The sequence below is a fragment of the Rutidosis leptorrhynchoides genome, chromosome 10 (assembly GCF_046630445.1).
Source record: "Rutidosis leptorrhynchoides isolate AG116_Rl617_1_P2 chromosome 10, CSIRO_AGI_Rlap_v1, whole genome shotgun sequence".
In the NCBI taxonomy this organism is placed as follows: domain Eukaryota; kingdom Viridiplantae; phylum Streptophyta; class Magnoliopsida; order Asterales; family Asteraceae; genus Rutidosis; species Rutidosis leptorrhynchoides.
In genome coordinates, this window is record NC_092342.1 from 101,938,970 (window position 1) to 101,966,305 (window position 27,336).

Consider the following 27,336-nt stretch of genomic DNA (forward strand, 5'->3'; position numbering starts at 1 on the left):
ACAAGTAATGCCGCTTTTAATTGTTATGGATGTGGAAAACCGAGCCACGTCAAGAGTAAATGCCCAAACCAAGGAAATACAAATGGGCAAAGCCGTGGAAGAGTCTTTCAACATTAATTCGGCAGAAGCACAGGAAGACCCGGAGCTTGTTACGGGTACGTTTCTCGTTGATAATAAATCTGCTTATGTTTTATTTGATTCGGGTGCGGATAGAAGCTATATGAGTAGAGATTTTTGTGCTAAATTAAGTTGTCCAATGACGCCTTTGGATAATAAATTTTTACTTGAATTAGCAAACGGTAAATTAATTTCAGCAGATAATATATGTCGGGATAGAGAAATTAAACTGGGTGATGAAACGTTTAAGATTGATTTAATACCAGTCGAGTTAGGGAGTTTTGATGTAATAATTGGCATGGACTGGTTGAAAAAGGTGAGAGCAGAGGTCGTTTGTTACAAAAATGCGATTCGCATTATGCGCGAAAAAGGAAAACCTTTAATGGTGTACGGAGAAAAGAACAACGCGAAGTTAAATCTTATTAGTATTTTGAAGGCGCAAAAACTAATAAGAAAAGGTTGCTATGTCATTCTAGCACACATCAAAGAAGTCAAACCTGAAGAAAAGAACATCAGTGATGTTCCCGTCGCAAAAGAATTTCCCGATGTATTTCCGAAAGAATTACCGGGACTACCTCCACACCGATCTGTTGAATTTCAAATAGATCTCGTACCAGGAGCTGCACCAATAGCTCGTGCTCCATACAGACTCGCACCCAGCGAAATGAAGGAACTCCAAAGCCAATTACAAGAACTTTTAGAGAGTGGTTTTATACGACCAAGCACATCACCGTGGGGAGCTCCTGTTTTGTTTGTCAAAAAGAAGGATGGTACATTCAGATTGTGTATCGACTACCGAGAGTTGAACAAACTTACCATCAAGTACCGTTATCTACTACCGAGAATCGACGATTTATTTGATCAACTACAAGGCTCGTCGGTTTATTCGAAGATCGATTTACGTTCTGGGTATCATCAAATGCGGGTGAAGGAGGATGATATTCCAAATACTGCTTTCAGAACGCGTTACGGTCATTATGAGTTTATGGTTATGACGTTTGGATTGACTAACGCACCAGCTGTGTTCATGGACCTCATGAACCGAGTGTGTGGGCCATATCTTGACAAATTTGTCATTGTTTTCATCGATGACATACTCATTTACTCAAATAATGATCAAGAGCACGAAGAACATTGAGAAAAGTGCTAGAATTATTGAGGAAGGAACAACTGTACGCAAAATTTTCAAAGTGTGCATTTTGGTTGGAAGAAGTTCAATTCTTCGGTCACATAGTGAACAAAGAAGGTATTCAAGTAGATTCGGCAAAGATTGAAACCGTTGAAAAGTGGGAAACCCCGAAAACTCCGAAGCATATACGCTAATTTTTAGGACTGGCTGGTTACTACAGAAGGTTCATCCAAGATTTTTTCAAAATAGCAAAACCCTTGATTGCATTAACGCATAAAGGGAAGAAATTTGAATGGAAGGATGAGCAGGAGAAAGCGTTTCAATTGTTGAAGAAAACGATAACTACGACACCTATATTGTCATTGCCTGAAGGGAAAGATGATTTTGTGATATATTTTGACGCCTCAAAGCAAGGCCTCGATTGTGTTTTAATGCAACGAATGAAGGTAATTGCTTATGCGTCTAGACAATTGAAGATTCACGAGCAGAATTATACGACACACGATTCGGAATTGGGCGATGTTGTTTTTGCATTAAAGACTTGGAGGCACTACTTATATGGGGTCAAAAGTATTATATATACCGACCACAAAAAGTCTCCAACACATATTTAATCAGAAACAACTGAACATGAGGCAGCATAGGTGGATTGAGTTATTGAATGATTACGATTTCGAGATTCGTTATCACCCGGGGAAGGCGAATGTGGTAGCCGACGCTTTGAGTAGAAAGGACAGAGAACCTATATGGGTAAAAGCTATGAATATAATTATTTGTACTAACCTTACTACTCAAATAAAGGAGGCGCAACAGGGAGTTTTAAAGAAGGAAATTTGAAGAATGAAATACCCAAAGGATCGGAGAAACATCTTAATATTCGGGAAGACGGAACCCGGTATAGGGATGAAAGAATTTGGGTACCAAAGTTTGGAGATGTAAGAGAAATGGTACTTAGGGAAGCACATAAAACCAGATACTCAATACATCCCTGAGCAGGAAAGATGTACAAAGATCTCAAGAAACACTTTTGGTGGCCGGGTATGAAAGCCGATATTGCTAGATACGTAGAAGAATGTTTGACATGTTCTAAGGTCAAAGCTGAACATCAGAAACCATCAGGTCTACTTCAACAACCCGAAATTCCGGAATGGAAATGGGAAAACATTACCATGGATTTCATTACTAAATTGCCAAGGACTGCAAGTGGTTATGATACTATTTGGGTAATAGTCGATCTTCTCACCAAGTCAGCACACTTTCTGCCAATGAGAGAAGATGATAAAATGGAAAAATTGGCACGTTTATACTGAAATGTCCCGTTCTTATTGATTAAAAACGTTCCATATTAATTGATTTCGTTGCGAGGTTTTGACCTCTATATGAGACGTTTTTCAAAGACTGCATTCATTTTTAAAACAAACCATAACCTTTATTTCATAGATAAAGGTTTTAAAAAGCTTTTCGTAGATTATCAAATAATGATAATCTAAAATATCCTGTTTACACACGACCATTACATAATGGTTTACAATACAAATATGTTACAACAAAATAAGTTTCTTGAATGCAGTTTTTACACAATATCATACAAGCATGGACTCCAAATCTCGTCCTTATTTAAGTATGCGATAGTGGAAGCTATTAATAATCACCTGAGAATAAACATGCTTAAAACGTCAACAAAAATGTTGGTGAGTTATAGGTTTAACCTATATATATCAAATCATAATAATAGACCACAAGATTTTATATTTCAATACACATCCCATACATAGAGATAAAAATCATTCATATGGTGAACACCTGGTAACCGACATTAAGAAGATGCATATATATGAATATCCCCATCATTCCGGGACACCCTTCGGATATGATATAAATTTCGAAGTACTAAAGCATCCGGTACTTTGGATGGGGCTTGTTGGGCCCAATAGATCTATCTTTAGGATTCGCGTCAATTAGGGTGTCTGTTCCCTAATTCTTAGATTACCAGACTTGATAAAAAGGGGCATATTCGATTTCGATAATTCAACCATAGAATGTAGTTTCACGTACTTGTGTCTATTTTGTAAATCATTTATAAAACCTACATGTATTCTCATCCCAAAAATATTAGATTTTAAAAGTGGGACTATAACTCACTTTCACAGATTTTTACTTCGTCGGGAAGTAAGACTTGGCCACTGGTTGATTCACGAACCTATAACAATATATACATATATATCAAAGTATGTTCAAAATATATTTACAACACTTTTAATATATTTTGATGTTTTAAGTTTATTAAGTCAGCTGTCCTCGTTAGTAACCTACAACTAGTTGTCCACAGTTAGATGTAGAGAAATAAATCGATAAATATTATCTTGAATCAATCCACGACCCAGTGTATACGTATCTCAGTATTGATCACAACTCAAACTATATATATTTTGGAATCAACCTCAACCCTGTATAGCTAACTCCAACATTCACATATAGAGTGTCTATGGTTGTTCCGAAATATATATAGATGTGTCGACATGATAGGTCGAAACATTGTATACGTGTCTATGGTATCTCAAGATTACATAATATACAATACAAGTTGATTAAGTTATGGTTGGAATAGATTTGTTACCAATTTTCACGTAGCTAAAATGAGAAAAATTATCCAATCTTGTTTTACCCATAACTTCTTCATTTTAAATCCGTTTTGAGTGAATCAAATTGCTATGGTTTCATATTGAACTCTATTTTATGAATCTAAACAGAAAAGTATAGGTTTATAGTTGGAAAAATAAGTTACAAGTCGTTTTTGTAAAGGTAGTCATTTCAGTCGAAAGAACGACGTCTAGATGACCATTTTAGAAAAACATACTTCCACTTTGAGTTTAACCATAATTTTTGGATATAGTTTCATGTTCATAATAAAAATCATTTTCTCAGAATAACAACTTTTAAATCAAAGTTTATCATAGTTTTTAATTAACTAACCCAAAACAGCCCGCGGTGTTACTACGACGGCGTAAATCCGGTTTTACGGTGTTTTTCATGTTTCCAGGTTTTAAATCATTAAGTTAGCATATCATATAGATATAGAACATGTGTTTAGTTGATTTTAAAAGTCAAGTTAGAAGGATTAACTTTTGTTTGCGAACAAGTTTAGAATTAACTAAACTATGTTCTAGTGATTACAAGTTTAAACCTTCGAATAAGATAGCTTTATATGTATGAATCGAATGATGTTATGAACATCATTACTACCTTAAGTTCCTTGGATAAACTTACTGGAAAAGAGAAAAATGGATCTAGCTTCAACGGATCCTTGGATGGCTCGAAGTTCTTGAAGCAGAATCATGACATGAAAACAAGTTCAAGTAAGATCATCACTTGAAATAAGATTGTTATAGTTATAGAAATTGAACCAAAGTTTGAATATGATTATTACCTTGTATTATAATGATAACCTACTGTAAGAAACAAAGATTTCTTGAGGTTGGATGATCACCTTACAAGATTGGAAGTGAGCTAGCAAACTTGAAAGTATTCTTGATTTTATGTAACTAGAACTTGTAGAATATATGAAGAACACTTAGAACTTGAAGATAGAACTTGAGAGAGATCAATTAGATGAAGAAAATTGAAGAATGAAAGTGTTTGTAGGTGTTTTTGGTCGTTGGTGTATGGATTAGATATAAAGGATATGTAATTTTGTTTTCATGTAAATAAGTCATGAATGATTACTCATATTTTTGTAATTTTATGAGATATTTCATGCTAGTTGCCAAATGATGGTTCCCACATGTGTTAGGTGACTCACATGGGCTGCTAAGAGCTGATGATTGGAGTGTATATACCAATAGTACATACATCTAAAAGCTGTGTATTGTACGAGTACGAATACGGGTGCATACGAGTAGAATTGTTGATGAAACTGAACGAGGATGTAATTGTAAGTATTTTTGTTAAGTAGAAGTATTTTGATAAGTGTATTGAAGTCTTTCAAAAGTGTATAAATATATATTAAAACACTACATGTATATACATTTTAACTGAGTCGTTAAGTCATCGTTAGTCGTTACATGTAAGTGTTGTTTTGAAACCTTTAGGTTAACGATCTTGTTAAATGTTGTTAACCCAATGTTTATAATATCAAATGAGATTTTAAATTATTATATTATCATGATATTATCATGTATGAATATCTCTTAATATGATATATATACATTAAATGTCTTTACAACTATAATCGTTACATATATGTCTCGTTTAAAAATCATTAAGTTAGTAATCTTGTTTTTACATATGTAGTTCATTGTTAATATACTTAATGATATGTTTACTTATCATAGTATCATGTTAACTATATATATATATATCCATATATATGTCATCATATAGTTTTTACAAGTTTTAACGTTCGTGAATTCACCGGTCAACTTGGGTGGTCAATTGTCTATATGAAACATATTTCAATTAATCAAGTCTTAACAAGTTTGATTGCATAACATGTTGGAAACATTTAATCATGTAAATATCAATCTCAATTAATATATATAAACATGGAAAAGTTCGGGTCACTACAGTACCTACCCGTTAAATAAATTTCGTCCCGAAATTTTAAGCTGTTGAAGGTGTTGACGAATCTTCTGGAAATAGATGCGGGTATTTCTTCTTCATCTGATCTTCATGCTCCCAGGTGAACTCGGGTCCTCTACGAGCATTCCATCGAACCTTAACAATTTGTATCTTGTTTTGCTTAAGTCTTTTAACCTCACGATCCATTATTTCGACGGTTTCTTCGATGAATTGAAGTTTTTCGTTGATTTGGATTTCATCTAACGGAATAGTGAGATCTTCTTTAGCAAAACATTTCTTCAAATTCGAGACGTGGAAAGTGTTATATACAGCCGCGAGTTGTTGAGGTAACTCAAGTCGGTAAGCTACTAGTCCGACACGATCAATAATCTTGAATGGTCCAATATACCTTGGATTTAATTTTCCTCGTTTACCAAATCGAACAACGCCTTTCCAAGGTGCAACTTTAAGCATGACCATCTCTCCAATTTCAAATTCTATATCTTTTCTTTTAATGTCAGCGTAGCTCATTTGTCGACTTTGGGCGGTTTTCAACCGTTGTTGAATTTGGATGATCTTCTCGGTAGTTTCTTGTATAATCTCCGGACCCGTAATCTATCTATCCCCCACTTCACTCCAACAAATCGAAGACCTGCACTTTCTACCATAAAGTGCTTCAAACGGCGCCATCTCAATGCTTGAATGGTAGCTGTTGTTGTAGGAAAATTCTGCTAACGGTAGATGTCGATCCTAACTGTTTCCGAAATCAATAACACATGCTCGTAGCATGTCTTCAAGCGTTTGTATCGTCCTTTCGCTCTGCCCATCAGTTTGTGGATGATAGGCAGTACTCATGTCTAGACGAGTTCCTAATGCTTGCTGTAATGTCTGCCAGAATCTTGAAATAAATCTGCCATCCCTATTTAGTGATGAAATCCATGGTAATGTTTTCCCATTTCCATTCCGGGATTTCGAGTTGTTGAAGTAGACCTGATGGTTTCTGATGCTCAGCTTTGACCTTAGAACACGTCAAACATTCTCCTACGTATTTAGCAACATCGGCTTTCATACCCGGCCACCAAAAATGTTTCTTGAGATCCTTGTACATCTTCCCCGTTCCAGGATGTATTGAGTATCTGGTTTTATGAGCTTCTCTAAGTACCATTTCTCTCATATCTCCAAATTTTGGTACCCAAATCCTTTCAGCCCTATACCGGGTTCCGTCTTCCCAAATATTAAGATGCTTCTCCGATCCTTTGGGTATTTCATCCTTTAAATTTCCCTCTTTTAAAACTCCTTGTTGCGCCTCCTTTATTTGAGTAGTAAGGTTATTATGAATCATTATATTCATAGATTTTACTCGAATGGGTTCTCTGTCCTTCCTGCTCAAGGCATCGGCTACCACATTTGCCTTCCCCGGGTGGTAACGAATCTCAAAGTCGTAATCATTCAATAATTCAATCCACCTACGCTGCCTCATATTCAGTTGTTTCTGATTAAATATGTGTTGAAGACTTTTGTGGTCGGTATATATAATACTTTTGACCCCATATAAGTAGTGCCTCCAAGTCTTTAATGCAAAAACAACCGCGCCTAATTCCAAATCATGCGTCGTATAATTTTGCTCGTGAATCTTCAATTGTCTAGACGCATAAGCAATCACCTTCGTTCGTTGCATTAATACACAATCGAGACCTTGCTTTGATGCGTCACAATAAATCACAAAATCATCATTCCCTTCAGGCAATGACAATATAGGTGCCGTAGTTAGCTTTTTCTTCAATAACTGAAACGCTTTCTCTTGTTCATCATTCCATTCAAATTTCTTCCCTTTATGCGTTAATGCAGTCAAGGGTTTTGCTATTCTGGAAAAGTCTTGGATGAACCTTCTGTAGTAACCGGCTAGTCCTAAAAACTGGCATATGTGTTTCGGAGTTTTCGGGGTTTCCCACTTTTCAACAGTTTCTATCTTTGCCGGATCCACCTTAATACCTTCTTTGTTCACTATGTGACCGAGGAATTGAACTTCTTCCAACCAAAATGCACACTTTGAAAACTTAGCGTACAATTCTTCCTTCCTCAATACTTCTAACACCTTTCTCAAATGTTCACCGTGTTCTTGGTCATTCTTTGAGTAAATAAGTATGTCATCAATGAAAACAATGACAAACTTGTCAAGGTATGGTCCACACACTCGGTTCATAAGGTCCATGAACACAGCTGGTGCATTAGTTAAACCAAACGGCATGACCATAAACTCGTAATGACCGTAATGTGTTCTGAAAGCAGTCTTTGGAATATCATCTTCTTTCACCCGCATTTGATGATACCCGGAACGTAAGTCAATCTTTGAATAAACAGACGAGCCTTGTAGTTGATCAAATAAGTCGTCGATTCTCGGTAGTGGGTAGCGGTTCTTGATGGTAAGTTTGTTCAACTCTCGGTAGTCGATACACAACCTGAATGTACCATCTTTCTTCTTGACAAACAAAACAGGAGCTCCCCACAGTGATGTACTTGGTCGAATGAAACCACGCTCTAAAAGTTCTTGTAATTGGCTTTGCAGTTCTTTCATCTCGCTGGGTGCGAGTCTGTAAGGAGCACGAGCTATTGGTGCAGCTCCTGGTACAAGATCTATTTGAAATTCAACAGATCGATGTGGGGGTAATCCCGGTAATTCTTTCAGAAATACATCGGGAAATTCTTTTGCGACGGGAACATCATTGATGCTCTTTTCTTCAGTTTGTATTTTCTCGACGTGTGCTAGAACAGCATAGCAACCTTTTCTTATTAGTTTTTGTGCCTTCAAATTACTAATAAGATGTAGCTTCGTGTTGCCCTTTTCTCCGTACACCATTAAGGGTTTTCCTTTTTCTCGTATAATGCGAATTGCATTTTTGTAACAAACGATCTCTGCTTTCACTTCTTTCAACCAGTCCATACCGATTATCACATCAAAACTCCGTAACTCTACTGGTATCAAGTCAATCTTAAATGTTTCGCTAACCAGTTTAATTTCTCGATTCCGACATATATTATCTGCTGAAATTAATTTACCATTTGCTAATTCGAGTAAAAATTTACTATCCAAAGGCGTCAATGGACAACTTAATTTAGCACAAAAATCTCTACTCATATAGCTTCTATCCGCACCCGAATCAAATAAAACGTAAGCAGATTTATTGTCAATAAGAAACGTACCCGTAACAAGCTCCGGGTCTTCCTGTGCCTCTGCCGCATTAATATTGAAAACTCTTCCGCGGCCTTGTCCATTCGTGTTCTCCTGGTTCGGGCAATTTCTAATAATGTGGCCCGGTTTTCCACATTTATAACAAACTACATTGGCATAACTTGCTCCGACACTACTTGCTCCGCCATTACTCGTTCCGACACCATTTGTTCCTTTCGTTCTATTAACCCCTGGTCCGTAGACCTCACACTTCGCCGCGCTATGACCGTTTCTTTTACACCTGTTGCAAAATTTGGTGCAGAACCCCGAGTGATACTTTTCACACCTTTGGCATAGCTGCTTCTGATTGTTGTTGTTGTTGCGGTTATTATTGTTGTTGGGATGATTGTTGTAGTTACTGTTGTTGTTGTTGTTGTTGTTGTTGTTGGGCCGTTTGTTGTAGTTGCGATTGATGTTGCGATTGTTGGGATAATTGTTGCGATTATTGTTGTAATTGCTGTTGTTGTTGTATTGGTGATTCTTATCACCGTTTTCCTCCCACTTTCTTTTGACTTGCTTCACATTGGCCTCTTCAGCAGTCTGTTCTTTAATTCTTTCTTCAATCTGGTTCACTAGTTTGTGAGCCATTCTACATGCCTGTTGTATGGAGGCAGGCTCGTGTGAACTTATATCTTCTTGGATTCTTTCTGGTAATCCTTTCACAAACGCGTCGATCTTCTCTTCCTCATCTTCGAATGCTCCCGGACACAATAGGCACAATTCTGTGAATCGTCTTTCGTACGTGGTAATATCAAATCTTTGGGTTCGTAACCCACTAAGTTCTGTCTTGAGCTTATTGACCTCGGTTCTGGGACGGTACTTCTCGTTCATCAAGTGCTTGAATGCTGACCACGGTAGTGCGTACGTATCGTCTTGTCCCACTTGCTCTAGATAGGTATTCCACCATGTTAATGCAGAACCTGTGAAGGTATGCGTAGCGTACTTTACTTTGTCCTCTTCAGTACACTTACTTATGGCAAACACCGATTCGACCTTCTCGGTCCACCGTTTCAATCCGATCGGTCCTTCGGTTCCATCAAATTCCAAAGGTTTGCAGGCAGTGAATTCTTTGTAGGTGCATCCTACATGATTTCCTGTACTGCTAGATCCAAGGTTATTGTTGGTATGTAGCGCAGCCTGTACTGCGGCTATGTTTGAAGCTAGAAAAGTACGGAATTCCTCTTCATTCATATTCACGGTGTGTCGAGTAGTTGGTGCCATTTCCTTCAAAATAGTCAAATGGAACAAGTTAATCATACAGAATATTAAGAGTAGTTAATAGTATTTCGTAGCATAATATGAACTCATTTATAAAAGCTTTTTCTTCATATTAGCGTTTTATAAGTTTAAATTCGGGTAGTACCTACCCGTTAAGTTCATACTTAGTAGCTAATATACAATTCAACTACTACAATTCTATATGAAAAACTGATTATAATAATATTTCGCGTTCAAACTTTTACACAATATTTTACAAACTTACAATACCGCTTATTTTACATATAGCATGAAATATAACACACAATAAATTTGATACAAGATGGTTGTGAAGATAATTCTAGCTAGTACACAAGTCATTCAGCAAAGGCAATAAAGACACGTAATTCATACGTCCAGAAACAAGTCATGCATTCTGGTTTTACTAGGATTACTTCCCATCCTTGGTCTTGTGGAGCATAACCGTTATGGCCGTTGATAAGACAGCGTGTTGTAACGTCGTCAAAGGGACGAGGGTTACGTAATGTCCAACAGTCCCGTAACAATCTAAAAACCTCATTTCTTACCCCAATTACCGACTCCGTCACTTGTGGGAACGTTTTGTTTAATAGTTGTAGCCCGATGTTCTTGTTCTCACTTTGGTGAGAAGCGAACATTACTAATCCGTAAGCATAACATGCTTCTTTATGTTGCATGTTAGCCGCTTTTTCTAAATCACGAAGTCCAATATTCGGATATATTGAGTCAAAATAATTTCTTAACCCATTGCGTAAAATAGCATTTGGGTTCCCCGCAATATATGCGTCAAAGTAAACACATCGTAACTTATGGATTTCCCAATGTGATATCCCCCATCTTTCAAACGAAAGCCTTTTATAAACCAAGGCATTCTTGGAACGTTCTTCAAATGTCTTACAAACTGATCTCGCCTTAAATAGTTGTGCCGAAGAATTCTGACCGACTCTAGACAAGATTTCATCAATCATGTCTCCGGGTAGGTCTCTTAAAATATTGGGTTGTCTATCCATTTTGTGTTTTTATACTGTAAAATAGACAAGAGTTAGATTCATAAAAAAAAATACTTATTAATACAAGCAATTTTTACATATATCATAAAGCATAAGCACACTATATTACATATATTACACCACACGAATACAACTATCTTATTCCGACTCGCTTGTTTCTTCTTCTTCGGTTTTGGTTCGTTTTGCCAAGTTTCTAGGGATATATGATGTTCCCCTAATACGAGCCGTCGTTATCCACATTGGTTTAGAAAAACCTGGTGGTTTAGAGGTTCCCGGGTCATTGTTACAACTTAAGGACTTCGGGGGTTGACGATACATATAAAGTTCATCGGGGTGGGAATTAGATTTCTCTATTTTTATGCCCTTTCCCTTATTATTTTCTTTTGCCTTTTTAAATTCAGTTGGGGTAATTTCTATAACATCATCGGAATTCTCGTCGGAATCCGATTCATCGGAGAATTGGTAATCCTCCCAATATTTTGCTTCCTTGGCGGAAACACCATTGACCATAATTAACCTTGGTCGGTTGGTTGAGGATTTTCTTTTACTTAACCGTTTTATTATTTCCCCCACCGGTTCTATTTCTTCATCCGGTTCCGATTCTTCTTCCGGTTCCGACTCTTCTTCCGGTTCCTCTTCGGGAACTTGTGAATCAGTCCACGAATCATTCCAATTTACATTTGACTCTTCATTATTATTAGGTGAGTCAATGGGACTTGTTCTAGAGGTAGACATCTATCACATAATATCAAACGCGTTAAGAGATTAATATATCACATAATATTCACATGTTAAAAATATATAGTTTCCAACAAAATTTGTTAAGCAATCATTTTTCAAATAAACACGGTCGAAGTCCAGACTCACTAATGCATCCTAACAAACTAGATAAGACACACTAATGCAAAATTCTGGTTCTCTAAGACCAACGCTCGGATACCAACTGAAATGTCCCGTTCTTATTGATTAAAAACGTTCCATATTAATTGATTTCGTTGCGAGGTTTTGACCTCTATATGAGACGTTTTTCAAAGACTGCATTCATTTTTAAAACAAACCATAACCTTTATTTCATAGATAAAGGTTTTAAAAAGCTTTACGTAGATTATCAAATAATGATAATCTTAAATATCCTGTTTACACACGACCATTACATAATGGTTTACAATACAAATATGTTACAACAAAATAAGTTTCTTGAATGCAGTTTTTACACAATATCATACAAGCATGGACTCCAAATCTCGTCCTTATTTAAGTATGCGATAGCGGAAGCTCTTAATAATCACCTGAGAATAAACATGCTTAAAACGTCAACAAAAATGTTGGTGAGTTATAGGTTTAACCTATATATATCAAATCATAATAATAGACCACAAGATTTCATATTTCAATACACATCCCATACATAGAGATAAAAATCATTCATATGGTGAACACCTGGTAACCGACATTAAGAAGATGCATATATATGAATATCCCCATCATTCCGGGACACCCTTCGGATATGATATAAATTTCGAAGTACTAAAGCATCCGGTACTTTGGATGGGGCTTGTTGGGCTCAATAGATCTATCTTTAGGATTCGCGTCAATTAGGGTGTCTGTTCCCTAATTCTTAGATTACCAGACTTAATAAAAAGGGGCATATTCGATTTCGATAATTCAACCATAGAATGTAGTTTCACGTACTTGTGTCTATTTTGTAAATCATTTATAAAACCTGCATGTATTCTCATACAAAAAATATTAGATTTTAAAAGTGGGACTATAACTCACTTTCACAGATTTTTACTTCGTCGGGAAGTAAGACTTGGCCACTGGTTGATTCACGAACCTATAACAATATATACATATATATCAAAGTATGTTCAAAATATATTTACAACACTTTTAATATATTTTGATGTTTTAAGTTTATTAAGTCAGTTGTCCTCGACCCAGTGTATACGTATCTCAATATTGATCACAACTCAAACTATATATATTTTGGAATCAACCTCAACCCTGTATAGCTAACTCCAACATTCACATATAGAGTGTCTATGGTTGTTCCGAAATATATATAGATGTGTCGACATGATAGGTCGAAACATTGTATACGTGTCTATGGTATCTCAAGATTACAGAATATACAATACAAGTTGATTAAGTTATGGTTGGAATAGATTTGTTACCAATTTTCACGTAGTTAAAATGAGAAAAATTATCCAATCTTGTTTTACCCATAACTTCTTCATTTTAAATCCGTTTTGAGTGAATCAAATTGCTATGGTTTCATATTGAACTCTATTTTATGAATCTAAACAGAAAAGTATATGTTTATAGTCGGAAAAATAAGTTACAAGTCATTTTTATAAAGGTAGTCATTTCAGTCGAAAGAACGACGTCTAGATGACCATTTTAGAAAACATACTTCCACTTTGAGTTTAACCATAATTTTTGGATATAGTTTCATGTTCATAATAAAAATCATTTTCTCATAATAACAACTTTTAAATCAAAGTTTATCATAGTTTTTAATTAACTAACCCAAAACAGCCCGCGGTGTTACTACGACGGCGTAAATCCGGTTTTACGGTGTTTTTCATGTTTCCAGGTTTTAAATCATTAAGTTAGCATATCATATAGATATAGAACATGTGTTTAGTTGATTTTAAAAGTCAATTTAGAAGGATTAACTTTTGTTTGCGAACAAGTTTAGAATTAACTAAACTATGTTCTAGTGATTACAAGTTTAAACCTTCGAATAAGATAGCTTTATATGTATGAATCGAATGATGTTATGAACATCATTACTACCTTAAGTTCCTTGGATAAACCTACTGGAAAAGAGAAAAATGGATCTAGCTTCAACGGATCCTTGGATGGCTCGAAGTTCTTGAAGCAGAATCATGACATGAAAACAAGTTCAAGTAAGATCATCACTTGAAATAAGATTGTTATAGTTATAGAAATTGAACCAAAGTTTGAATATGATTATTACCTTGTATTAGAATGATAACCTACTGTAAGAAACAAAGATTTCTTGAGGTTGGATGATCACCTTACAAGATTGGAAGTGAGCTAGCAAACTTGAAAGTATTCTTGATTTTATGTAACTAGAACTTGTAGAATATATGAAGAACACTTAGAACTTGAAGATAGAACTTGAGAGAGATCAATTAGATGAAGAAAATTGAAGAATGAAAGTGTTTGTAGGTGTTTTTGGTCGTTGGTGTATGGATTAGATATAAAGGATATGTAATTTTGTTTTCATGTAAATAAGTCATGAATGATTACTCATATTTTTGTAATTTTATGAGATATTTCATGCTAGTTGCCAAATGATGGTTCCCACATGTATTAGGTGACTCACATGGGCTGCTAAGAGCTGATGATTGGAGTGTATATACCAATAGTACATACATCTAAAAGCTGTGTATTGTACGAGTACGAATACGGGTGCATACGAGTAGAATTGTTGATGAAACTGAACGAGGATGTAATTGTAAGCATTTTTGTTAAGTAGAAGTATTTTGATAAGTGTATTGAAGTCTTTCAAAAGTGTATAAATACATATTGAAACACTACATGTATATACATTTTAACTGAGTCGTTAAGTCATCGTTAGTCGTTACATGTAAGTGTTGTTTTGAAACCTTTAGGTTAACGATCTTGTTAAATGTTGTTAACCCAATGTTTATAATATCAAATGAGATTTTAAATTATTATATTATCATGATATTATCATGTATGAATATCTCTTAATATGATATATATATACATTAAATGTCTTTACAACGATAATCGTTACATATATGTCTCGTTTAAAAATCATTAAGTTAGTAGTCTTGTTTTTACATATGTAGTTCATTGTTAATATACTTAATGATATGTTTACTTATCATAGTATCATGTTAACTATATATATATCCATATATATGTCATCATATAGTTTTTACAAGTTTTAATGTTCGTGAATTCACCGGTCAACTTGGGTGGTCAATTGTCTATATGAAACATATTTCAATTAATCAAGTCTTAACAAGTTTGATTGGTTAACATGTTGGAAACATTTAAACATGTAAATATCAATCTCAATTAATATATATAAACATGGAAAAGTTCGGGTCACTACATATACTTGAAGGAAGTTGTCTCCAGACATGAAATACTAGTCTCTATTATTTCTGATAGGGATGGCAGATTTGTTTCAAGATTTTGGCAGACATTACAGCAAGCATTGGGAAATCGTCTAGACATGAGTACTGCCTATCATCCATAAACTGATGGGCAAAGTGAAAGGACGATACAGACCCTTTAATACATGCTACGAGCATGTGTTATTAATTTCGGAAACAGTTGGGATCGACATCTACCGTCAGCAGAATTTTCCTACAACAACAGTTACCATTCGAGTATTGAGATGGCGCCGTTTGAAGCACTTTATGGTAGAAAGTGCAGGTCTCTGATTTGTTGGAGTGAAGTCGGAGATAGACAAATTACGGGTCCAGAGATAATCCAAGAAACTACCGAGAAAATCATTCAAATTCAACAATGATTGAAAACCGCCCAAAGTCGACAAAAGAGCTACGCAGATAGTAAAAGAAAAGATATAGAATTTGAAATTGGTGACATGGTCATGCTTATGGTTTCACCTTGGAAAGGCGTTGTTCGATTTGGTAAACGAGGGAAACTAAATCCAAGGTACATTGGACCATTCAAGATTATAGATCGCGTCAGACCAGTAGCCTACCGACTTAAATTACCTCAACAACTCGCCGGTGTACATGATACTTTTCACGTATCGAATCTGAAGAAATGCTTAGCCAAAGAAGATCTCACTATTTCTTTAGACGAAATCCAAATCAATGAAAAACTTCAATTCATTGAAGAACCAGTCGAGATAATGGATCGTGAGGTTAAAGGACTTAAGCAAAACAAAATACCAATCATTAAGGTTCGATGGAATGCTCGTAGAGGACCCGAGTTCACCTGGGAGCGTGAAGATCAAATGAAACTAAAATACCCGCACCTATTTCCAGAAGATGCGTCAACACCTCCAACTGCTTAAAAATTTCGGGACGAAATTTATTTAACGGGTAGGTACTGTAGTGACCCAAACTTTTCCATGTTTATATATATTAAATGAAGTTGATATTTACATGATTAAATGTTTCCAACATGTTAAGCAATCAAACTTGTTAAGACTTGATTAATTGAAATAGGTTTCATGTAGACAATTGACCACCCAAGTTGACCGGCGATTCACGAATGTTAAAACTTGTAAAAACTATATGATGATATATATATATATGGATATGTATATAGCTAACATTATATTATGAAAAGTAAGTATCTCACTAGGTATATTAACAATGAGTTATATACATAAAATGAGACTATTGAATTATAAAACTCGAAACAATATATATAATGATTATCGTTATAGCAACTCCTTACTAAATACATATGTATCATATTATGATATATTCATTGTTGGTGATTTGTGTCACCAATATGATTTAAGTGTATTGGGATTAATTTGTTAACCAAAATAACCTTGATAATTATGGAACAAGTTTGGGAAAGTGTGGAGTGCACACTTATTTGAACTTATCTTGATTATGACGGGGGTTCGGGGGCAGCGCCCCTGATAGCGGGGTCCAAGGGGTGGTAACCCCTGGCGGGGTCCAAGGGGCAGAGCCCCTGGCTGGGATCGATTTAAAACTTTATTAATATCGCTTTGTTTGGGTTAATATCACTTTATTAAAAATGTGTTAAAACTTAATTTAAAGCTTTCAACAACATTAAATGAGATCGTTAACTTAAAGCTTTCAAAAACAACACTTACATGTAACGACTAACGATGACTTAACGACTCAGTTAAAATGAATATACATGTAGTGTATTAAGAAGTATTAGTACACTTTTAAAAGACTTCAAGACACATATCAAAGTAATTCTACTTAGTAAAAATGCTTAAAATTACATTTCCATTCATTTTCATCAACAATTCTACTCGTAGTCATTCAGTATTCGTATCCGTATTATACACAACTTCTAGACGTACTTACTATGAGTATATACCAATAGGAACTAGCATGGGATTCCACTCTTGATTATGTCATGCATGACTAATCAAATTTAACTTCTACCATGAACTAGTCAACTAACTAGAACTCCTTTTAACCCCACTCACCACTCATCATTCACCACTCACCAATCAATCCATTTCACTTCCAATTCTCTTTCTAATTCTCTGTCAACACCTACACACACTTATGAAAGAATTTTTCTAGTAAACTAATCATCATCTTCATCAAAAATTTCTTCAAGAATCAAGCTATAATCATCATAGGAAGAACACTTCAAGAACACTTCAAAAATCCTTTCAAGTTTACTAGTTTACTTCCAAGCTTTCTAATCCATTCCAAGTAATCATCTAAGATCAAGAAACCTTTGTTATTTATAGTAGGTTATCTTTCTTATTCAAGGTAATATTCATATTCAAACTTTGATTCGATTTCTATAACTATAAACTATCTTAATTCGAGTAAAAATCTTACTTGAACTTGTTTTTGTGTCATGAACCTACTTCAAGAACTTTCAAACCATCCAAGATCCTTTGAAGCTAGATCATTTCTTGTCACTTCCAGTAGGTTTACCTACTAAACTTGAGGTAGTAATGATGTTCATAACAACATTCGATGCATATATATATATATAACTATCTTATTCGAAGATTTAAACTTGTAATCACTAGAACATAGTTTAGTATATTCTAAACTTGTTCGCAAACAAAAGTTAATCCTTCTAACTTGACTTTTAAAATCAACTAGACACATGTTCTATATCTATATGATATGCTAACTTAATGATTTAAAACTTGGAAACACGAAGAACATCGTAAAACCGGATATACGCCGTCGTAGTAAAACCGGAGGCTGTTTTGGTTTGGATAATTAAAAACTATGATAAACTTTGATTTAAAATCTATATTCTTCTGGAAAAATGATTTTTCTTATGAACATGAAACTATATCCAAAAATCATGGTTAAACTCAAAGTGGAAGTATGTTTTTCCAAAATGGTCATCTAGACGTCGTTCTTTCGACTGAAATGACTACCTTTACAAAAACGACTTGTAACCTGTATTTCCGACTATAAACTTATACTTTTTCTGTTTAGATTCGTAAACTTAAGTTCAATATGAAACCATAGCAACTTGAATCACTCAAAACGGATTTAAAACGAAGAAGTTATGGGTAAAACAAGATTGGATAATTTTGCTTGCTGTAGCTACGTGAAATTTGCAACAAATTTATACAAATCATAACTTAACTAACTTATATTGTATTATACATGTATTCTATCATATATTATGTAATCTTGGGATACCATAAACACGAATACAATGTTTTGACATATCATATCGACCCATCTATATATATATTTCGGAACAACCATAGACACTCTATATGCAGAAATGTTGGAGTTAGCTATACAGGGTTGAGGTTGATTCCAAAATATTATATATACTTTGAGTTGTGATCTAGCCTGAGACTTGTATATACGAGGTCGTGGATTGATTCGAGATAATATATATTGCTTTATTTCTGTACATCTAACTGTGGACAACTAGTTGTAGGTTACTAACGAGGACTGCTGACTTAACAAACTCAAATCATTAAAACGTAATAAAAAAATGTTGTAATTATATTTTGATCATACTTTGATACATATGTACATATTGGTTATAGGTTCGTGAATCGACCAGTGACCAAGTCTTATTTCCAGCAAAGTAAAAATCTGTGAAAGTGAGTTATAGTCCCACTTTTAAATCTAATATTTTTGGGATGAGAATACATGCTGTTTTGTAAATGTTTTACAAAATAGATACAAGTACTTGAAATTACATTCTATGTTGGATTATGAATACCGAATATCACCCTTTTAGCTTGGTAGCCTAAGAATTAGGGAACAGACACCCTAATTGACGCGAATCCTAAAGGTAGATCTACGGGCACTAACTCCCCCCATACTGGAAAATAGTATGCTTTAGTACTTCGAGTTATTAATACAGATGGATTTCTGTTTTGGGGATATTCTATATGCATTTTGTTAATGTCGGTTACCAGGTGTTCAACATATGAATGATTTTTATACAGATTGTATGTTATTGAAAGATGAAATCTCGTGGTCTATTATTACGATTTGATATATATAGGTTAAACCTATAACTCACCAACATTTTTGTTGACGTTTAAAGCATGTTTATTCTCAGGCGATTATTAAGAGCTTTCGTTGTTGCATGGTAATTTATGGACAAGATTTGGAGTCAGCATGTTTGTATAATAATATTTAAAAACTGCATTCGAAGATTTAAATTGATGTGTAATATTATTGTAAACCATTATGTAATAATCGTGTGAAAACGCTATATTTTAGATTATCATTATTTGATAATCGTCGTAATATTTTTAAACCTTTATTGATAAAACAAAGGTTATGGTTTGTTTAAAAATCGAATGCAGTCTTTGAAAAACGTCTCATATAGAGGTCAAAACCTCGCAACGAAATCAATTAATATGGAACGTTTATAATCGATATGAACGAGACATTTCACTGATCAGTAACCTGGGCTACTGGAAAAGTTGATTTCCAGATTGTTCGGTTCGAGTAGATGATTTTCTGTTTAGGCCTCGTCTTAATCCGACTTACGGTTTAGGATTTATAGCCTTCCGAAAGTCACTACACCTTTATAACGTTGTGCTGAAATTTCTGACCTACTCGCACTTAAACCGTCGCCACGGTCAAACGAAGACGGGTTTGGATCTGAAAATTGGTCAGTGATTGGAGGACTCACATACGGAGCCATATCCACTGACTACGCGTCTTTTCGATTTGTATAGAGGTCGTAGCAGCTGAACGAAGTCAGCCTTTGTTTCAATCTCTATTCTTGATTGAAAACTTACTTTACTTTTTACTTATGTTGTTGATGATGATGATACTTAAGACCTAATTTACATACTTTTAAACCTTTGGGAACGATTTACTGACTTAGTAACTTTTGACTTAGGTTGAGGATCTTTCAGACCAACTACTTGCTTACTTATCTCGTACCGACTTTATTACTTTTTACTGTGAGTTATAGCATCCCTTTTTACTTTAACTATTTTGGGAACTGAGAATACATGCGCATTTTACGTTTTACATACTAGGCACGAGTACTTAAACTTTATATATGTGTGGGTTATACAACGGCATAAACTTTCCCCTTAGCTCGGTAACGTTTAGTCATTGGTCTTTGAACCGATGAACGCGAATCTTAGATATGGATCCATAGGGTTTGACATCCCCACTCGGGCTAGTAGCGCTAGCATTTAACGGGTGTTTAATACTTCGTAAACTTACGCACTCTCCAAGTGTACTTTTAGGGGGTGATATTACGTTAAGTTAGTTACCAAGTGCCCACGGTTGAGCATATACTTTTCATACTATTTTGAAATTCTGAAATCTCGTGGCCTACCTTACATTACTGTTATACTTAAACTATAGCTCACCAAAATTCGTGTTGACGTGTTTAAGCATGTTTTCTCAGGTGCTTAGAGGTTTGATGCTTCCGCTGTAGTTGTCTTGCTGTGTAGACTCCCGATGCTTTTGTTAGAGATGTCTCTGCATGAAACGTTTACCTTGCATTCAAACTATGTTACTTTTGAAACAATGAATTTGTAATGACCTACGGGTCTCGTACTTATGTTAATTGCTTCTATTCATAGAAGCATACTTTCGTTTGTAAAACTTATAACGTTGGTTATAACGTCACCCTTTCTTATGAATGCAAACTTATTTTAAAACAGCATATAGTGTTTGACCTTGTAATGATCCTGTTGTTGATGATCCGTACACGTTAATTTTGTACGGGGCATCACAGCTTAGTCTGAGCTTCCACATCAGAAACTACTTCTATTGATCGTATTGGGTATCTGGTTAGACAATATTTTTATTATTCGGGATAAGTGGTGTCAAGAACTTGTAATGAACTCAGTTGCTAGATTTTTTAAACAGTCACCAATTATATTAAGACCAAGCGGATCCTACCTCTCCACTAAATTTGAAGGCTAGTTGAAACATGGGCAAAATTAGAGAAAGTGTTGTTCATAAGATACGAATATGATGTCGCAGTTCAGTCCAATGAGGTTTGATACAGAGAAATTTGATAGGAGGATCAATTTTGGTTTGTGGCAAGTTCAAGTCAAGGATGTGTTGGTTCAGTCACAAGGCATTGAAAGATAAACCCACCTTTGTTTCCGGCACTTATTTTAGAAGTAAGTTCGATGAAGAAGAATGAGATGATATGAATTTCATGGCGGCAAGTGCGATTCATTTGTGTCTTGCAAAGAACGTGCTTGGAAATGTGCATGTGTTTTCAACGACTAAGGAGCTTTGGGATAAACTAGAGTAGATGTACCAGAGTAAGGGAATATCAAATAGGTCGTGTCTTAATGAACAGTTCCATACATTGCGTATGGATGGGCATTCAAAGATTTCAGATCATCTGAGTTTTCTTAATGGTATTGTTTCAGAAATGGAAGCTATTGGAGTTAAAGTGGATAATGAAGATAAAACTTTGAGATTGATATTATCTTTATCATTGTGTTATGAGCACATGAAACCTAATTTAATGTATGGGAAAGAAACTCTGAAGTTTGAAGACATTAGTAGCAAGCTCATGTATGAGGAGAAAATAATGGAAGGTAACAGGGTATCGTCATTAGAAAGTACGGTACTGTTGTGTTCGGATAGGCGAATGATAAACTCTAGAAAGAATCTGGTATGTTGGATGTAAGGGTTAATTGTCCAGGTGGAGCTAATCCGACAAATGACTCGAAAGATGCTAACCCTCATGTTGTGTCCGCGCCACCATAGAAAGGGATGTTCGTTAGTGGTTCCACAATTTCACATGGGCATTGGTTTGACATTGATGCAAGTTGTGTGGTGGAAACGAATGTTTTAGCTGACGAAACTTCCAGGGAAAGCCAAACAAGAAGTTGCACCATAACAGTTCAGCTGGGTATACAACATGTGCCAATTAGAAATGCTTGGAATATGATATTCTAAGTGCTATACTCTTTATGGTAGAGTATGAGAATTCGTTTTAAGAGTTATGATTGTCTGTAATGACAATGATTGTCTGTTTAGACAATAATCGACATGGATACAAATTTTAATGCATGAGTTAGAGATAATGTCAGCGGCATGAAGATTGAGGATCTTGAAGTTGTCGTCGAGGTAACATCCATGTTAATTATATTTGCAATGTGGATGTATGGTTATCTTTTTCTATCAAAAATGTAGAGATTTGTTGGTTTTATTTTTAATAGAAAAATGATATGGTTACTTATCCTACATTGGTGAATGGAAGAAATGAGGAGTAAACTCATTAAGTATAAATTGAAGTTGTCCCACATAGGTGGGTGAAAGAAGTTGGAGGTGAATTCATTTGTTATAAAAGGAGGGTTAAGTCTTCATCCAACTTGCACCAATTAATACACTTTAAGTATTTGATTATTTTTTTCTTTCTTACTCTTATTTGAGAGTTGTTCTAGTTAAATACTTTGGAGAGTATAGTTTGTTTAAGAGAGTTCTCTATGTCATTGTAACATTTGTGATATAATTATTTCTCTCTTTGGAGGCTCGTGGTTTTTCTCCTGTTTTGGAGTTTCCATGTTAATTTTTTGTGTTGTGAATTGTCTTATATCTTTATTGTCTTTTCATTGGGCGTGTGTTGGAATTAGTGACACCATTTTCCCAACATAAATTTCCTCCTAGTATGTGGGGAGACCAGTTTCTTTCCTACACACACACACACACACACACACACACACACACACACACACACATATATATATATATATATATATATATATATATATATATATATATATATATATATATATATATATATATATATATATATATGGAGTAACTACTAAAACATTAAACATCCTTTTTTTCCCTCATTTATTACTTTAATTAAGCTAATTTATTGTTATAACTTTTGTTTGAATATACGGGATACTGATAATTCAATGATGGATTTTGTAACGACAGTCGGTGCATAAAACTATTGCACATTTGGTTTATGTGGCCTCTAAAGTAACAATTGCGTAACACTTTAATGTGTATTAAAGACAACCTTAAAAGTTATCGTTAGAAAAATACGTCATTGATATATAGTAAATCACAGTAAGTTTGTTGGATGACAATAATTATGAGACGAATGATACAGTTACTATTAAAATAGTTATTATGAGAGCATGTGAATTTGTGTTATAGTTATTTTATCAAGTAGATACAGTTGATAATGTACCTTGTAGATGATACCTGCCATCAAGTGAATTTGAGTGATCATAATTGTTGTTGGATCGTAAATGTAGCTAGAAGATCAAGTTGGGCGTCGAAAACGCAGTGAGATAGTTAAAAGTAATGAAAGAGATATTAGGATCTATATGATCCTGCACAACATAGAAGTTTTTTAAGACTAGTTGATGCAATCCAACGCCTAGGCATTGCGTATTTTTTCGAGGACGAGATTAATCAAGTCTTGAAACACTTCTATGATTCATATGGTGATAACTAGAATGGTGGTGGAACTTCCGTGTGGTTTCGACTCATGAGACAACATGGCATTTATATTTCATGTGGTTAGTGACTTAATTAGTGTGCATACTATACTCTACTTGATGATAATGATGCATTATTTAAATCTAACAGTGTTTTATTCCTAATGATAAAGATATATTCAACAAGTTTAAGGACAACGACGGACCTTTTAAGGAGCCCTTTGAAGATGATATTCAGGGTCTACTTGAGTTGTACGAGGCAACATATCTGATGGTTCTCGAATAAGTCATTTTAGATTACGCTCGTGCTTTTACTAGAAAATGTATTGAAAATGTATTACAGGGTCCCATTGTTAGTGAATATAAAGTCATAACTTAACACATTCAAGAAGCCTTACTGCAACCTTTGCATAAAAGGGTGCCAAGATAGAGGCGATACAGTACATATCGTTTTACCAACAACAAGCTTCTCATAATGAATCCTTACTTAAACTTGCCAAGTTGGGGTTTAATCTGCTCCAATCACTTCATAAGAAAGAGCTAAAAGAAAATTACAAGTACTCACTAATTACAGATCACTAATTATTCTTCAGTTTCTTATTAAATTTTTAAATATATATTGTATTAAATATTAAATTAACGTATGATAGGTGGTGGAGAAGTTACGAAGTCCTGAAAAATCTTCCCTATGCACGAAATAGGTTGGTTGAATGCTAATTTTGGTCATTATGTGTGTTATTTGAGCCTCAATATTCCGAAACTAGAATGTATTTGGCTACAACATTGCAATGGAAACACTTCTGGATGATACATATGATGCATATGGGACCTATGACGAACTTGAAATCTTTACCGAAGTACTTCAAAGGTATAAAAATTAAAATACATATACAATTTTATTAGTTAACGCAAAATAACTTAGTTACATTGTCAAGTGACTCATCCATGTTTAAGGTGGTCGATTTCATGCCTGGACGATCTTATGGAAAACATGAAACTTATATACCGATTGCTACTAAGTATGTATGAAAATATGGAAGAAAAATTGACAAAGAAATATGGAAGAAAAATTGACAAAGATGGGAAAATCACTCCATCTCAACTATATAAGACAAGTGCTACGTTTCCATAAAATAGTTTTAATAAATGACTATTTGATTGGATATTGTAATTGTGTTTATCTTCGTTTACAGATGATGGAATACCTAAGATGCTACTTAAAGGAAGCTAAATGGACTAATGAGAGGTATGTACCAACAATGGATGAACATAAAGAAATTACAACCGTTAGCAGTGGATACAAGTACAATCTCATATCAGCATTTGCTACCATGGGTGATGAAGTCACGGATGAAACCTTCAAATGGGCTCTAACTCTGCCTCCCCTTACAAAATCATGTTGTGTGCTTTGTAGGGTCATGGATGATACTGTCACCCACAAGGTACATATAACTCTTATCCATTTGAGCCTCACTGAAAAGAATTTATATGGTATTTTGCAATGTACACATCGATCTTAATTAGGTAGATAATGTTTTTTCTATTCAGACTACCTAAGGAGTTTTGACTCAGATATATATAGCCTCTAACTGTTGGAAACTAAACTTGATTTTGGGCTATGGGTTTTGGATTTGGGCTTGCAAGTATCCAAGTATTTTGGATCAAGATTGTAGTCCATTATGTAGAAACTTCTTGAAATATGTAGTATTGAAAGTGTGTAAAAAAATCTTTTAAAATATCTAAAGATAATACTTAGAAAATATCTAGATAATGCTTAGGAAAAATCTAGATTTTAGTAGATGATGAAGAGTTCTAGACTACTCCATTGAGTAGTATAAATAGAAGGCTTCACCCCTCATTTGTAATCAAGCAATTCAATAAGCAATAAAAGAAAAAGCTTTCAATATCAATCAAACTTCTAAATCATCAATCATCTCTTCCACAAATAATATACATAATCTCCTATTTCTAACACTAACTTCTTTCGACACTTTTGTATTACATACTAGATGGTGTGTTAATGTACTTCGTACAACACTTTATGTGCATATTTATGGTTTGCACATCATTATCCCAATTGTAATAGCTATTGTATTATTCATTCCGATTAATCTTTCTTAGGTGAGTGCTCGTATGATACTAAATTTGAAAATTTCAGGAAGAGCAAGAAAGAATGCATGTTGCATCTGGAATACAATGCTACATGAAAGAACATAATGTGAGTGAGCAACATGTCTATGATGTTTTTAATGAAAAATTGAAGAGGCCTGGAAAGAAATGAATGAAGAGTCCATGAAGTGTAAAGATGTAGAATTGCCAATAATTATGCGAGTCATTAATTTGGCACGTGCTATAGATGTCCTTTATAAGAACAAGGACCATTACACACATGTTGGACCCGAACTCATGAATAATATCAAGTCTATCATGGTTGATTCTATCCTTTGAGCTGAGATCGATACCGTTGTTCATGAACCATATATCACTTTGATTCCACGTTGTGTTTATGATGATTGATTGTGGCAATATTTAGATAATAATTCATGTTCTTTGGCATATGATGGTTTGAGTGTCTACTCGTTATTTCTTGTTTAAGTTTATGTTTGAATTTTACGTGTGATGTTTTAAGTGTCGGTTGTACGTGATTCCATGTTTGAGTTGTAACGTATGGATTATGCTTTAAGTAATTACATGGAGATGAATCTTGTTTGACATGTATGTAACAAGAATATCGCATTAGACTATAAAGTCACAGCATAACCCTAATGAACAAAATTTATCTCAAAATCGAGCTAAAACCTCGTGATCATTGATGCATTATGTTGTTTTTCTTAACGTTTTGACATAATTCTACATATATCGTGTCAATTTGTATATGTAAAGAAGTATTAGATATTTGGTAATCTTGTCCCACATTGGAACTTAACAGGATATAATGTTTACTTATAAGCACTTAGGTATCTTTCATTAGTTTAGAGTACTAAATAATTCAGTTACTTATATGTAATACATGTTGTTAGGCTAACACGAGCCTACAAATGGTGTTAGAGATACAGATATGGATCGGAAAACATTGATGTTTGCAGCAAAAAAGAAAGGTGATCACAACCCATGAACAAAAATACAAGTAGCAAGTAGCTAGCTTGTAGGCTTGTAGCTGGCTGATCATAACTCGTGATCGGCTGCAACTCCGAGAAAGAAAATCACGTCTGCGATGGGTATCATCAATTATGTTAGGCTCTAAATAGTAGATATATTTTGTACATGTATTTCAAGAGGTATAAATACCTCACTTAGCTTAGAAATTAAGATAAGCCTTCATTTGTACACACGCTCTAACGCCATCACAAACATATACTTAACAATATCCTCTCAACCTCACAACCTTGTAACCACGTGTAATTATAACTTCATGTAATTGTGACTCTTTGATACTGATACATTCATC

The 27,336-nt window shown here is 34.7% G+C and overlaps 1 pseudogene; it reads left to right on the forward strand.

Annotated features, from left to right (window-relative positions):
- Positions 1-23,751: 23,751 nt before the first annotated feature.
- On the forward strand, positions 23,752-26,336 carry LOC139870493 (alpha-isocomene synthase-like; annotated as a pseudogene).
- Positions 26,337-27,336: the final 1,000 nt, after the last annotated feature.